The sequence below is a fragment of the Schistocerca serialis genome, chromosome 1 (assembly GCF_023864345.2).
Source record: "Schistocerca serialis cubense isolate TAMUIC-IGC-003099 chromosome 1, iqSchSeri2.2, whole genome shotgun sequence".
Taxonomy (NCBI): Eukaryota; Metazoa; Arthropoda; class Insecta; order Orthoptera; family Acrididae; genus Schistocerca; species Schistocerca serialis.
In genome coordinates, this window is record NC_064638.1 from 1285779748 (window position 1) to 1285795856 (window position 16109).

General features: G+C 43.1%; 1 pseudogene; it reads right to left on the reverse strand.

Moving 5' to 3' along the window:
- LOC126456903 (lysosomal alpha-mannosidase-like) overlaps nt 1-16109 on the reverse strand; it is a 225133-nt pseudogene that overhangs the window by 99043 nt on the left and 109981 nt on the right.

The window sequence follows — 16109 nt, forward strand, 5'->3', positions numbered from 1 at the left end:
ACATTTCACCAGGTGGCAGGGAATGGTGGAGGTTATGTCATGAGCACTGGATGAAGAGAAACACAAGATGAACAGTGTATCATCGCATAGTATTATAGAGATGTCGTGGATTATGTCCAGGGGAACAGGCACAAACACCTCAAGCTAGGGCACATTCAAGATGGGGGGGGGGGGGGGGGCGTTATGAGAAACCTCGACAGGGCGAGGTAGGCAATGAAGGAGAGGTCAAAGGGACCAGCGAAGGGCCCGGCGGCAAGGGCAAGATCGTAGGTAAGCTCGACGTGGGGAGCATGGGGTCACTCGACCGAGTGCCGTGCAATTGTCCAGAGATTTCGGGACGTGAACCTTAGGGCGGGAGTGGCTGGCAGGCAGAGGGATATGGAGGTTGGTGAAGTGGCGTCTGACGTGGTCCACGAAGGAAGGTAAGTCAGACTGAGGGAGAGAAGTGGAAGGGTTCACAAGTTCGCCAGGGAGAACAATGTTCTGGCCTTATACAAACTCGGCTATTGTGCCTTTGAGGCCTTCCTTATAGATCGCACGAATGCCGAGAAGCACAATGGGAAGGGCCTCCATCCACAGAGAGTCGTGGCATTGAAGTGCCGCCTTGAAAGTGTGGTGCCAGCTCTCAACTAGCAGGTCATATGCTGTGGTATGGATGCCGCAGATGTTACAAATCTCGTTGAACAGGGCTGACTCAAATTGTCTACCCTGGTCACTTGTGATTATAGCTGGACATCCAAAACGCGATACCCATGACTCGATGAAAGCTTGAGCAACAGTTTCTGCCGTAATATTGGGGAGCGGGACATCCTCAACCCAAAGTTGTTTTGCCGATTGACGAGAGAACATAACGAAAGCTGTTCGAGAAGGGGGGGGAGGGGGGGGGGAGGGACGACAATGTCATTATGAATATGCTGGAAATGCCCAGGAGGGATCGAAAAGGTTCCAAGGGGTGGTGAAGTGTGGTTGTGTACTTTGCAGGGTTGGCACACGATGCAGGAGCATGCCCATTGCTGGCAGTCCTTGTTGACATTTCTCCACACAAAGCACTCCGCAATGTGGTGGGCAGACGCATGAACACCGTAGTGGGCTAAATTACGCAGTGCGTTGAAGACAGCTCGATGGAGCGTGGTTGGGATGAGGGGGCATAACGTGCCCGTACTGTCGTCACACCAGATCTCACCAGAAATGCCTGGGAAGGTGGTGCAGATGAAGTCTAGTGAAGAGGTGGAGTCTGAAATCAGGTTTTGTGTTTCCTTGTCAGCGGGTTGGAGGTTAGGCAGTTCAGAGAGGTCTAATAGTGAATGGACGGCGTCGACTCATGAAAGAAATTCAGCAACTATATTGTCAGCACCCTTTATGTGTCTCACATTGGCGGTGAACTGAGATATGAAGTCCATGTATCTGAAGCGGCGAGGAGGTGGGTCAGCTGGGGGGGGGGGGGGGGGGGAGGGATTTGTAATGGCCGCAGCCAGGGGTTTGTGGTCTGTTAAAACATAGAAAGGGCAACCCTCAACATCACAACATCAGTCTTAAAATGCTTGATCGCTTAGTAGACCACAAGCAACTCCCTGTCAAACGCGTAATATTTCCGCTGAGCATTGGTGAGCTTGCGTGAGAAGAATTGCGGAGGCGAAGTCTGGTCGTCGATTGTCTGGCTAAGGACAGCGCTGATGGCAGTATCGCTCACATCTGTGGTGATGAAAAGCTGTGCATTGGGGAGAGGATGCGCGATGGTGCAGGCCTCGGCAAGAAGATTTTTGAGGCAGTGAAAGAGTCAGTCATAGCAGGGGTCCATGGAATGGGCCGAGATCCAGAAGTGTTGGTGCCTGCCAAGGCGTCCGTCAGTGGAGCCTGAATCTCTGCAACAGAAGTAGATGTCGGCGATAATAATTAACCATCCTCAGAAAGCGCCGAAGCTCTTTAAATGATGCAGGTCTAGGTAGGTTTAGTATTGTTTGTACTTTCTCAGGGGGTGGTGAAATGCAGTCAGCAGAGACCTGTAAACCAAGAAAAGTGACAGCAGGTTGATGTAGCTGCAATTTGTCCTGGTTGGTCTCGATGCCTGCTGCTGCGAGAGTGTTCCTAACAGTTTGCACATGTTGAATGTTGTCCTTGACGGAGGATCTGAACACAAGAATGTCATCAAGATATGCAAAGCAGAATTTTAGGTCGAATAGCACTTTGTTGACGAAGCATTGCCAGGTCTGGGTTGCGTTTTTCAGACCAAAGGGCATGAATCGAAACTGATATAACGCTCTTGGGGTGGTGATTGCTGCCTTCTCGATGTCTTCAGGAGCCATGGGGATCTGGCGGTAGGCCCGTTTGCAATCAATGACAGAGAACGTGGTCGCACCTGTGAGGGAACTGGTAAAGTCAACACTGTTGGGTATGGGGTAGGTGTCCATACTTTTTCGTGCATGTAGTTGATGGTAGTCTCCGCACATGCGCCAGAACCTGTCTTTCTTGGGTGTCATATGTATGGGTGTAGACCAACTGCTGGCAGAGGCTTCAATGATGTCGGAGCTTAGTAGTTCAGAAATCTGGTGTTTAAGGTCAGAGAGGCGCTCAGAACAACAAAGTTGATGTGGATTACTGGAGATCGGAGGACCTGGAGTGAGGCAAAGGTTGTGAACCGTGCCATTGGTGACAACAGAAATGTTGCCGGCGGCACGGGAGGTGGTTTGTTTACAATGTGTGGTGTGGCGGAGTGTGGTCGTGGTGTTCGGGACCACTCGACGGATCTGACGGGAGCTGAGGTGGCAAAGTATCCCAGGAGCTGTGTTTCGTCTAGCCGGAGGGAGAGCTCAAGGTTTTCCTTGCGTAGGTGAGCGTTGTCTCTTGTAACTTCATCGACAGAGACGAGCATGTACAGATGAGATGAGCCTGGACCAATGTGTCACGGGGGTGGGGGGGTGGGGGTTGCTTGATGGAGAACAGGGGAAGTGAGTCTTGGACAGATGATGAAACACGGTGTTTCGCACTAGGTCCGGTGACAGTTTCTGGTGCCTCAAGAAGTCAATGCCTAGTATAGGTTTGTCAATTTTGCACACTAAAAAAGTCCAATCGAGTTTGCGGTTTGTTGTAGTTTAGTTGAATTCACAGCTTGCAGTGAAGTACGATGAGGGCAGATGTTCGACGACGCTAAGGACGAAGGCAGCAGCGAAACATCAGCGCCTGTGTCCACTAGGGAAAGGTATCCCGATGAAATGTCTTTAATGTAAAGTCGTCCGCAATTATCCAGTCGTTCCCAGACAGAATGGAGCACTGGGGGTTGCTTGTCATGTTGTGTGCAGGAGGCGGCACCCAGACCTACCTGAAATTGGCGTTTGGGAAGTGGCAGGGTGGTCTGCAATTCTGTGCCACCTGACCAAACCATGTGTGGAAGTAACAACATGGGTAGTGCGGTTGCATTTCCTGAGGAAAGTTTGCTGCCAGAGGTGATGGCCGAGGTTCAGTGGCTGCGGCAGGTTTGGTTGCAGGAGAGGGCATGACCATGGGTGGAGCTGGTGACATCCCAGTTGCTTTTTTACTGCTTCCCGGAGCGAGCGGAATGGTCGGCACAGTATGGCCCCAGCCACGTCCGGCTACAGGGTGATGAGCCTGAACCTGAGACTTGTCAGGTAGGCAGTGGCTGGCGGAATACAGCAGTGATGCATCGTGTAGCTTGTCAGCAATTGTCATTCTTTGCTTGATAGGTTCAGGAGACCTTTGAGCCAGAGCAAAGCGGATATGAGGAGATACTTTATCTGAACAGATGGTGAGGAGAGCAGTGTCTGAGAATGGATCGGTGATGCTAGTTGCTCGACACTGAGCACTTGCCGTATTGCTGCCTCAGTTGAGCGTGCAAGCTGACGTAGAACTGTCTCTTTGGCTAGAGTGTACCAGGTAGATGAGTCTGGGGCGTCGACCAGGTCAGCAATCAAGTCCTCCTGGTCGTGCAGGTGGGCAATGAGGCACAGAAACCTGGTTGACTCATCGAGTTTGTAATGGTCAAACAGTTTGTCCACAATTTTGAACCAGGTTGTTGCTCTGTCAGGATTAAGTGGCGGCAGCATCGGTAAGTGTTGTAGAATGTTCGGTAGAACAGGTTGAGTTGAGTTCGTCGGGACACTGCCTGAATCGAGCTGTTGTTGCTGTAGTATTCCAGGACACTGTGCCTCCAGGGGATGTGGCAACGATGGCTGCTCGGGTGGTAGCATGAAGGTGACATGTTGTGGTTAGCGCGATCCGTCACGACGTGGGTGAGACACCATAATGTGTTGATTGCGGTTTCGGAAGCTCAACACATTGCAGGTGTGTTCCGATTGACGTGTCGTGAAAGACCGACGCGGATGAGGCACCGAGATGTGCCAAGAATGGTAGCAGAAGCTCGACTGGAGCCGTCGCGTGGGCGACAGGTGAGAGAAAGTTCAAAGTTTTAGTTTGCAGAAAGCTCGACATTTGATCAGAGCCAGGGCCTCCTGAGTCACAGGGAGGCTGCGGAGGTATGGGCTGTCCAGGCAAACACTGTGGAAAATGATGTCAAACATAGGATGGAATGCGGGAATGTTCACTGTTCTTAGTCACTCCACTCAAAATGGTGTGTGGATAAGGTGAATGTCATGGGACAAAACCCTGAGGCATATCAGTGGGATGGAGGTGGAGGTCAGGCACAGATAATAAGTTATTGTTTCTGTTGCTGGCCGAGGTATCGAAGTAGGAAGGCATGTGCTGATGTTGGACCGAAGCAGGTGTGGGTGTGGTTGGATGCTGAGGATGTAGACCTGTGAACGAAGCAGTTCCGGCCATGTGGCAGGTATCCGCGTGGTACTGCATGGATTGCAGCATGGCAAATAGTTGTCCTGGCAGTAGTATGTTGTCCGATGAAGCATTTGGAGAAATCTACATTGGTCCTGCACTGCACGGAGATCTGTAAGAGGTAACTGCAGAGTCGATGAGGGCGGGCACATGTGGCGGGAACAAAGGCATTTGATAGCCAGAGTCATGTGCACTCCTAACCTCATTTATCGTTGCAGGCTCGAAAGCGAAATCGGCGGAATCATTAAGTGAGAGGCATCGTGTTGCAGTCCTGGCGGGTGTTCATCGCCCGCAACATGATGCATGTCAATCACAAAATCTGGCGTAGGCACTGGTCCAAAGTCATTGTTCAAATGCTGTGTCGATGTAATACACCTGAAAATAACCAACGTGGAGGTCACGGACACAGTAAAACGGCAAAAACGGAAGATGTTACAACTCGGGGTCACCAGGGAGGTGGATTTTTGGGTTGGTTACACCAAACAACAGCAATTTGACAGTAGTTCGTTTATTCACCTAAACACATCAAAGGCTCACAAAGAACTGACATGGCGGAACTGCTCAAAGATAATGCTTAGCTTAGTTCAAAAACGATAAGACGATACTCAGATCGATGCTGGTGTCGTCCTCATCAGCGCCACATTCTTAATGTCGCCCGACAGAAGGAAACAACATTATGTGTCTGTGTGTGTGTGTGCGAGTGTATACCTGTCCTTTTTTCCCCCCAAGGTAAGTCTTTCCGCTCCCAGGATTGGAATGACTCCTTACCCTCTCCCTCAGAACCCACATCCTTTTGTCTTTTTTCTCTCCTTCCCTCTTTCCTGATGAAACAACCTTGGGTTGTGAAAGCTTGAAATTTGTGTGTGTGTTTATGTGTTTTTTAATGTGTCTATCAACAACCAATGCTTTCTCATTTGGTAAGTTACAGAATCTTTGTTTTTATTCATAATTATTTCATATCAAATTCATTATGGATATCATACTCTAGAAAACTTAGTGTAATGTAAACTTCCGTTTATATAATTTTAATTGATGTACCTGACCTGTGAGAAACAATTAACTTTCTAGCACATAATTCTGGATCGCTTTCCCCCATATGGAGACAACCACATGAGAGGACTTAGAAACACTAGCAATTCATTGACAGTCCACAGCAGGCATGATTAAGCCAGGTGCTGATTTCAAAGAAGTGGCAAGAAATATCTTGAAAAATGACTACACAGAACAGGAAAGCATAATGGTTTGTGCTGGAGCAAATGACATTTAAAAAAATAGGGTCATGGTCATGTTTAAACAGCTCTTGAGACTTCTGTTACTTCTAACTAATACAAATATCATACTCATAAACTTCAGCCATAGACATGACCTGCTGGAATGCTTACCTGTGAGCAATTAAATTCATAGAATAAATGAAAAACTAAAAAACACGTGTAAGATTTCAGTATTGTCAAATTAATAGATGTCAGCTCACTTGATAGAGCATGTTTCACCAGACATGGATTTCACATGAATAGCTAGTAGAGAAATGTGTGTGTTAGGAAAGTTGATATCTACATCTACATCTAGACTCTGCAAACCACAGTGAGGTGCGTGGCAGAGGGTCGCCCCAGTGTGCCAGTTATTGAGGTTTCTGCCCATTTAATTCATGTATGGAGAGCGGGAAGAATGATTGTTTGAATGCCTCTGTGTGTGCAGTAATTATTCTAATCTTATCCTCATGATCCCTGTGTGACTGACACATTGGGGGTTGTAGTATATTCATAGAGCCACAATTTAAAGCCAGTTCTTAGGTTACATCTGTCTTCAGGAGTCTGCTAGTACAGTCCCTCAGCATCTCTTCTAAACACTTTGCAAAACTGAATCATTGCTGTGTGCCTATTATGCTTACATGAACAGTTTGCTTAGATATGGTGTGATCTTCTGGGGAAATACAGGTATGGCAAAACAAGCTTTTAAACTTCAAAAAAGGCTATTAGAATAATGAAAGGGGTTCCCTGCAGAGTGCATGCAGGGAAATATTTAAAGAATTTAAAATAATGACTCTTTCTAGGTTATACATCTATGAATGTGTATGCTTTCAGAAAACTCACCAGGAATTTTCAATAACCAGGTTCATAACTATGAAACAAGGAACAGGGATGATTTCCACAGAGACACGCACAAAGGAGCACTCTACCAAAAAAGTGTAAACTACCAGCCTAAAATACTTTTTAGTGCATTGCCTTCTACAATAAAGAAAATTAAAGAATTTCATAAATTCAAGGTAGATCTTAAACAATTTTTAATAACACATAGTCTATATAACATTGAAGAATATCTGAATATGGAAAAGTAATATTATTTATATATACTGATATAAAATATTTTTATTTATTATCCAAGTTTTTGAAACAATTTAAATATAAGAAACTATATTGTAATTGACTACATCCGTACGATGTATATTGTTAATGGATGAATAAAGCGATTGATTGATTGATTCATTCATTCATTATCCCTCTATCTATAGTGCTATGTTTTGTTGTACACCTATTATTCTCTGTTTTGTGAGGAGTTTCTTTACAGTGACTGTATAACATGGAGAGTCCCTCCCATTATGAACTGTTCTACTGGATACATATGAGCTGCTGAGAGCCTAAGTGGTAAATTCAATCTTTCCCATTTCTGAGAAATGAAAGGTTTTGTGTTTTGTCTAAGATAAATTCATTCTTTATGATGATTCATGATTCATTTGATGAACTGCACAAATGAAGTATTATTATTAGGTTTACTACAGACATTTTAGTTATGTGTACCTTAAATTCCTTTTTATAGTCCCTAATAGTTGGAGTACCACTTTTACTCTCAGAAATTTACTGATAGTGAAAGGTAAATTGGTACTTTACCACTCTTCATACAAATGTTTTGGTGAAGTTGAGTACCTGAGAAGGAATACACTCTCATTTAATCTCCATAATTGCAATTTATTTATAAAACATAAATTTAATGTGATACAGTAAATGTGACATTCACTTATTGCTCACATTTTGCAGTTTTCTCTCACAAATTGAGTTAAAATAATTGCATTATTGTTGTCAATTACTAAACTGCTACCTACTGAGTCTGTCTAACAGTTTGGCAGTTTACTCAGCTATGGGTCATAAATAAATTGTTGTTTCTAAATGTCAAAATTTCATAAAATGTAATTCTTCCTACGCTGCTTTTTCAGGAGGCTTTATAAACGAGCATGTCTATTTACTAAGTTTCACCATCCACATCGTCTTCCTCTGCCAAAGAGTCAACATGTCCAGGTCCAGATGGTGGTGCACTGGAGGGATGTAAGGGAAGAGTGTCATTGTGTCTTTCTGTTATGCCTCAGTGGCAGATCACACAGCTTTGTTGAGAGGGATGAGTTTTATGACATGTATTTCATGTGAGACAGCACTGCTTGATTCATGTAGACTTCAATATGGAGCATAAACTTTCCTTATAAATACAATTCCTGCTTTAATAACATCTGGATATTACAAATTTAAAGAAAGAAAAGAATGCTAATACTTACTAGCACTGTTATAATGCCTTTTTGATTTTAGAGTATAAATAAATACACAAACCAACACAGTACAACAAGACCACATGGTCTGGCCATTTTACTTATATCACTATTTCTGAAAATGCACTTCACTGTGGTGGGAGAGGAAGAATGCTTTTGGAACTCTTCAAGTGGCTCCAGTGGGAGTTCCAAATTTTAGTTTCCAAATTTTTCACACTACGACTGATTTTAACATATTATGGCAACTCCTCCTCTCTCCATAGCGTTTCTACTTACATGTGCCAAAAGCTTATTTCCAACTGCATTTACCATTTCCATACCTGTGACTATGTAATGTTCAGACAGTACTTCTATTCCACCCTCAGTTTCTAAATCTTCTAAACAAACAAGAAGCTCATCTACTTTGTTTTTTTAATCCCCTGATATTCTGATGCAATATATTAACTGTGCATTTATGTGAATATTTGTGACATACTAACATTATGTTTCACTGTACTAAAGATTCTGCTGTCAACCCAGCCACTTTACCCTTCCCTTTCCTATTGAGATGCAGGCCATGTCTTGTGAAGTCCCACTTACCTATACCATCAACAGGAACCAATCCTATGCCTGACAAAGTAACCGTTCAAAGCAGCTGATCTATCCACATGTTGAACCTCCTGACAGAGCTGTTCAATTGGGGCTGGTAAAATCCACTTGAAAGCAGGAACCAAGCCAACATTCCTATGATTCGTTACAGATGCTATTTTTACCAGGTCACACTCAATATTGTAGCCCTGATCCCTATCAATACTGTTTCCTGCTCCACCCACTACCACAACATGATCCTGCTTTGTTAAACCCTTGCACAATGATCCTACATCCTCTTTCACTTGGCTAAGACGTGCACTGGGCTTGAAAATACTTGTGACCTAGTACATGTCACCTAATTTTTCCTGCAAGAACTGGCCCACATGTCTTCCATGGCTACTACCTAACAACAGAACTTTCCTCCTAATTTCTAATTTTTTTGCAACAGTTGGTTTCCTCATATCTAAGTGCATGGTCAACTATTCTTTTAAACTTGAGTCATAGTTCCTCTAAGTGTTCCTGTCCCATGTTGAAAGTTACAAGTACATCATTGAGATATGGCACTGCCAATTTTTTATCTAGTTTACTGAACACATATATCTTCTTGCTTGTTTTAGTTGTCTTCTATCCCTTGGTAATCACTGTTGCCATAACCATGCCATGGTCACTGGTACCAGTTTTGACATGAACATCCTCAAAGAGGTCAGCTCTGTTTGTGTCATCAGTTCCACGATATTCTCATCTGTTCTTGATAGTTTTCAGAGAAGGCATTTAATAGTGCTTCACAGCATGTCTTATACCCACTACTAAAAAAACTGTAATTTTCCCAATTAATTATTGGATGATTAAAGTGTCCACTGATGATTACAGTATGTTTGGGGAACTTGTGTCCAAGTGAACCAAGATTTTCCAAGGGACTGTAAATTACCACCACGAACACATTCCCCATGCCAACATAGAAGTCCCACTGACGGATGTTCTCGCAGGCAAAAATACTTCAGGATCTCAGGCTGTCACGTGGACTCCAGATATGGAATGTACATTTGACAACCTCAAGTCTGCCTTACAGATGGCCGTTATGCTCGCTCGTCCCATCCCTGATGCTCCCATCTCGCTTACTACAGACATGAGTGGTACAGCAGTGGGGGCAGTACAAATGACATATGTTATGTCAGAAGGGCAGATAACGCTGTCAATGATTTTTATCTCGTGTTGATATTATCTTCACAACTGGACCTCAGTGAACTCCCTAAATTGCAAACAGATGATACTGAATGCGCCACATTGCACTCTGATGCTAAAACAGGACTCAAACTAGAGTTAGGGACACTTCCTGGGTTCCCACCACCCATCTGGTGCTACATTTCAATAGGACGCATACATCTGGTGATTCCTGTACCTCTCTACTGGGACATTTTTAATAGTATTCATGACTTGGCACACCCTGTCATATGCACCGCCACACGTCTGGTATCTGAACATTTTGTTTGGCCCGGGGTGATAAAACAATGCCACAGTTGGGTGCAAGCACGTGTGGCTTGTCGTGCGCAAAATTAGGACGTCATGCACAGTCCCCCACGGGTACGTTCAACGTGGCAAAATGAAGATTTCAACATATACCCATTGATATCGTCAGGTTCTTACCCCCATCAGGCCCTTTTCGTTACATGCTGTCTGCCATTGACAGATTTACCTGCTGGGAAGAGGTAATTCTCCTAACTACTATCACAACCGACATGGGGGCCCAAGCCCTTTTATTAATGTTGATCTCGTGCTTCGGCTGCCCAGCTTCTATCACCACTGACAGGGGTGCCAGTTCAAATCCACCCTCTTCTGACAGCTTTGTGAACTGTGCAGGGTGAAACGATTTAGGACAACAGCATACCATCCCCAGATCAACGGACTTGTCAAACGCTGGCACCAAACACTTAAAGCTTCACTGGTGTGCCACGGAGGCAAGTGAGCAGGCCAACACCCTACCGTGGGTAATGTCAAGCATTCACGCTGCATACAAAGAGGACCTCGGCGCATCCCTGAAGGAAGTACTATACGGAGAACCCCTCACCCTCTCAGCAGAGGTAGTCGAGCCTTCACTCCCCCAGATCAAATCTGTGACTTGACATTCATCGAGCATGTTAAGCAGCTTATCACTAACATTCGCATGCCCCTCCTCAGCCGCACTCACTTCTCCCCGTATTCCTGCATAAGGACTTGGCGTTGTGCACTCACATCGCAGTGGCAATGACACTGTCCGACCGCCACCCAGCCCTCCGTACTCGGGCCCGCATAGAGTCATCTCGTGGCGCAGCAACAAGTTCAAAGTGCTCATTAATGACACACCTCAAACTGTATCCGTCTGCTGCCTCAAACCAACGTGGTCACTAGGAGAACTGTTCGATACCCCACTCAGTCAGTCCCCACCTCCTGCTGCACCTGCCTCGCATGAGGTATCTACCGACGGTCTGCGGGTGAGTGATGACCATCCCCACAAGTGTGACATTACCCTGGGTGCTTGCTTTAAATGTATGCCCTAATATTTGTGTTTGTGCTCCACACTTGGGGGGGGGGGGGGGGGCTAATGTGGTGACTATCAACCAAGTCACATATAACATCTTTGTGAGCAGTCTGTGATCACATGTGATATGGTAAACACATGTGTGCAAGAATCAACAAAATGTATGTATATAAATATGGGTGCTTCGGTCCATAAAATAGTGCTTATTACATGAAGTATAGTGTAAATCATTGGATCCGGAAATGCTACAACACAAAACCCATAAGCTATTTGTATCTCTGTTTGTTGGATTATGTTTAGAGTTGTGTCAAGGCTAGTGTGAGTAAGATGATGTAGTTATTGCAAGTTAAGAGTAGCAAGAGTGCTAAGTATATGATAAGGGAAAGTCAAATGTGAATTAATGATTTATGGCCAGAAAAAAGTGTTCAGTGAAATAAAAATTTTGATTCAACTGTTGAGTGACTAGTGGTCCCGTACCTCCTCCCTCATGGCCTTTTCCTTAATGGCATAATGCTATCACACCACTCTTCTTTGGATCTTCTCTATCTCCTCTGTCAACCCAATCTGGTACAGATTACACACTTATGAGCAATACTCAAGTATAGGTCGAACGAGTGTTTTGTAAGCCACCTCCTTGTTGATGGACTACATTCTCTAAGGACTCTCCCAGTGAATCTCAATCTGGCACCCGCCTTACCAACAATTAATTTTATATCATCATTCCACTTCAGTTCATGCCATACACATACTCCCAGATATTTTACAGAAGTAACTGCTACCAGTGTTTGTTCAGCTATCATATAATAAAGGATCCTTCTTTCTATGTATTCACAATACATTACATTTGTCTACGTTAAGGGTCATTTGCCACTCCCTGCACCAAGTGCCTATCCCATGCAGATCTTCCTGCATTTTGTGCAATTTTCTAATGCTGCAACTTCTCTGTATACTGCAGCATCATCCACGAAAAGCCGTATGGAACTTCCGACACTATCTACTAGGTCATTTATATATATTGTGAAAAGCAATGGTCCCATAACACTCCCCTGTGGCATGCCAGAGGTTACTTTAACATCTGTAGATGTCTCTAGATTGAGAACAACATGCTGTGTTCTGTTTGCTAGGAACTCTTCAATCCAGCCACACAGCTGGTCTGATTTTCCGTAGGCTCTTACTTTGTTTATCAGGCGACAGTGCGGAACTGTATTGAACACCTCCCAGAAGTCAAGGAAAATGGCATCTACTTGGGAGCCTGTATCTAATATTTTCTGGGTCTCATGAACAAATAAAGTGAGTTGGGTCTCACCTGATTGCAGTTTCTGGAATACATGTTGATTCCTACAGAGCAGATTCTGGGTTTCCAGAAATGTCATGATACGTGAGCAAAAAACATGTTCTAAAATTCTACAAGAGATCGATGTCAGAGATATAGGCCTATAGTTTTGCGCATCAGCTCAATGACCCTTCATGAAAACTGGAACTATCTGTGCTCTTTTCCAATCATTCAGAACTTTCTGTTCCTCTAGAGACTTGCAGTACATGGCTGTTAGAAGGGGGGCAAGTTCTTTCACATACTCTGTGTAGAATACTAACGGTAAGCCCTTGAAAGTCTTTGTAGAGGTTGCTTTTGGTCATGGTATTTATAGCCCTACTTGGAATTATTTTTCAAGAAAAGAGATATATTGGTAATGACAAAGGACATGAATGAATAAATGTATTGTGAAAGTACTATTCTTGTAGGTTGAGTTTCCACAAAACATGATTCAGTAACTCAGTAGTGAATGAAAGTATGAAAAATAAACTAGTTTCTTCATTTTTAAATCACCTAAAATGGAAATCATGCATTTTCAAATGTGGTTGAACTAGGTCATTTAAATGTATGGTGAGGGTTTCTAATTAAATTCATGCTCCCACTGTAGTTCAAAACTTTTATCACCTATTTCATTTAATTCCTTGTTTGATTAGAAAATTTTATAGAGTTTGAAGTTCTGTTAGAACCAGTCACTTTATAATCAATACAAAGAAATTCATTGGTGGATATAGTTAATGTCTATTTAACTTGCTACACAACATATACCATCATATGAAAACAAAATTTTGTTGATATCAATGTCATCTCAGTGCTAGCTCAAAACTTTTTTGTTGTACCTTTACAAGGAACTTACATGATTTTTTTTTTTTATAAAGACTATTCATCCCTTACCCTTGAATCCACATTATAATCAGGGCTGTTAATGTCATCAATAATTGGTTCATCATTGCAGTTAATATCAAAACAGAAACCAGATGGTGGAGAATATGAGCCATTGAAAGCCACAGTAAACAGGCGGGATGCTGTACCTGAAATATATTTTACCTCTATTAGACTTGATCACATTTCTGAAAAGAAATATAATCTTGTAAATATTAGGAAAAAGGAAAGCTGGGTAACTGTTTTAGTCTCACATCATTGTTAAATTACAATGCACTTCAAAAACTAAATCCCAAATTCAGGTGAAAACTCCTAAAGAAAACAGGATGATACTAAGATACTTAATTGGGCCCACTACTCACTGGTGCAGATTCATGAATATATTCAAAACTTTCTAACTGTGAGCACAGGGAACCTATTGTTTAATGAGAATCACATATTACAAAGAGTATTCTACTGAATTTCACTATGATAAACTGACAAAGTGCATTTAGCAGCTCCACCACTGGAGGGAGGGGGAGTGAGGGAAAGGGAGATGGAGAGGGGAAAGAAGGAGACAGAGAGGAAGGGACAGGTAGAAGGAGAGGGGGAGAAGGAGATAGATGGAGTGATGGAGAGAGGGAAAGAAAGAGGGAGGAATAAAGAGAAGGAGAGGGTGAGAGATGAAGATAGTGAGTGAGAGATAGAGAGAGAGAGAGAGAGAGAGAGAGAGACAGATGGAAGGTGAAAAACAAGTGGATGAAGGGAGAAGCATGACAGCATTTATCCCAAAGTATTCAGATTCAATTCTGTATTAAAATTCTTACTGCTAGTGTTTGTGTGTTTTATTGCCACTGCACTTCTAGCTTTTTCCACGAACTTGTTACTTCATGAATCCATGATACGAGATAATCAAATAATAGCATGCATACATATATGAACATGGTCTCCTTAAAATCCCAAAAGAAAAGAACATCTTTTGGAATGCAAGTCATGAAGAGTACATGTACAGTTAATTCCACAGATCAACTAAATGATTCCTTTATCAAAATTATAAGGAACAAGTTAGTTTACAGGGTATGTATACATGATTAATGTTTACATTTATGAACACATTATTTTTCATTACTATTTGTACAGCAACTGTTACTCTTCAGAAGTATTTTTTTTACAACCTACCAATTTTTCAACAAAAATTCATTTGTGGAACAGGTTAAATTGTCCAAAAGAAGTGATTATAGGTTAGATGCTTTGTGACTTGTCAGATACAAAATGTCAGTTGCTTTGCTACCTGCAGACATTTTATGTTACTGGGTAAATGATGAAAAAATTTTGTTGTTATGTTCTGAATTCTTTTTTCGACAACTGACAGCTTTGATAATGGGAAATAAAGGTCAGCATTCTCTCTAGTCTTATAGATATTGACATCACTATTCATCTCAAACTGTTATGACGATTTATGATGAATTTCACTAGGGAAAATAGGCAATATTATACATACTGTACTACACTACACCCAGATTTAAAGAACATTAGAAGCAAAACATTTCAGTAACTTACCAAATAGGGTACAGCGATTAGACAAACTTCACTCAAAAATTGAGCAAACAATAACAAGAGTTTTAATATGGAAGTGAAACATTTCAGTAACTTACCAGGAGAGCTGCATCAAACCAGTCTCAGGACTGAAGACCACAACAACAACAACCAAACAGGGTAAAGCAATTAGACAAATTTTACTCAAACATTGGCCAAACAATAACAAGAGTTTTAATACATTATATAAAGTACACTATCTAATTCAGTGCAATAATTAAACAATACAACGCAGGGAAAGTTCCCCCCTGCGCAACTCAGAAAAGCTGGTGTTGGTGGGAATGATCCAAATGGCACAGTCTGTAAAGCAGTCATTGAGATGAGGGGTATCATGTTTGGCAGCGTGTTCAGCTACAGGGTGGTCCACTTGTTTTTTGGCCACAGTTTGTGGGTGGCCGTTCATGCGGACAGACAACTTGTTGGTTGTCGTGCCTTCATAAAATGCAGCTCAGCGGTTGCAGCTTAGCTTTTAAATCACATGACAGGTTTCACAGGTAGCCCTGCCTTTGATGGGATAGGTGATGTTAGTGAACGGACTGGAGTAGGTGGTGGTAGGAGGATGTATGGGACAGGTCTTGCATCTAGGTCTATTACAAGGGTACGAGCCATGAGGAAAGGGATTGGGAGCAGGGGTTGTGTAAGGATGGACCAGTATATTGTGTAGGTTAGGTGGACGGTGGAATACCACAGTAGGAGGGGTGGGAAGGATAGTGGGTAGGACATTTCTCATTTCAGGGCACGACGAGAGGTAATCGAAACCCTGACGGAGAATGTAATTCAGTTGCTCCAGTACCGGATGGTACTGAGTTACATGCTTCATAAAGTCCATAAACTGAGTTACATGCTTCCTAAAGTCCATAAAGCCAACCACCCAGGATACCCCATTGTGGCCAGTTACTGTGCCCCCACTGAAAGAACCTCTGCTC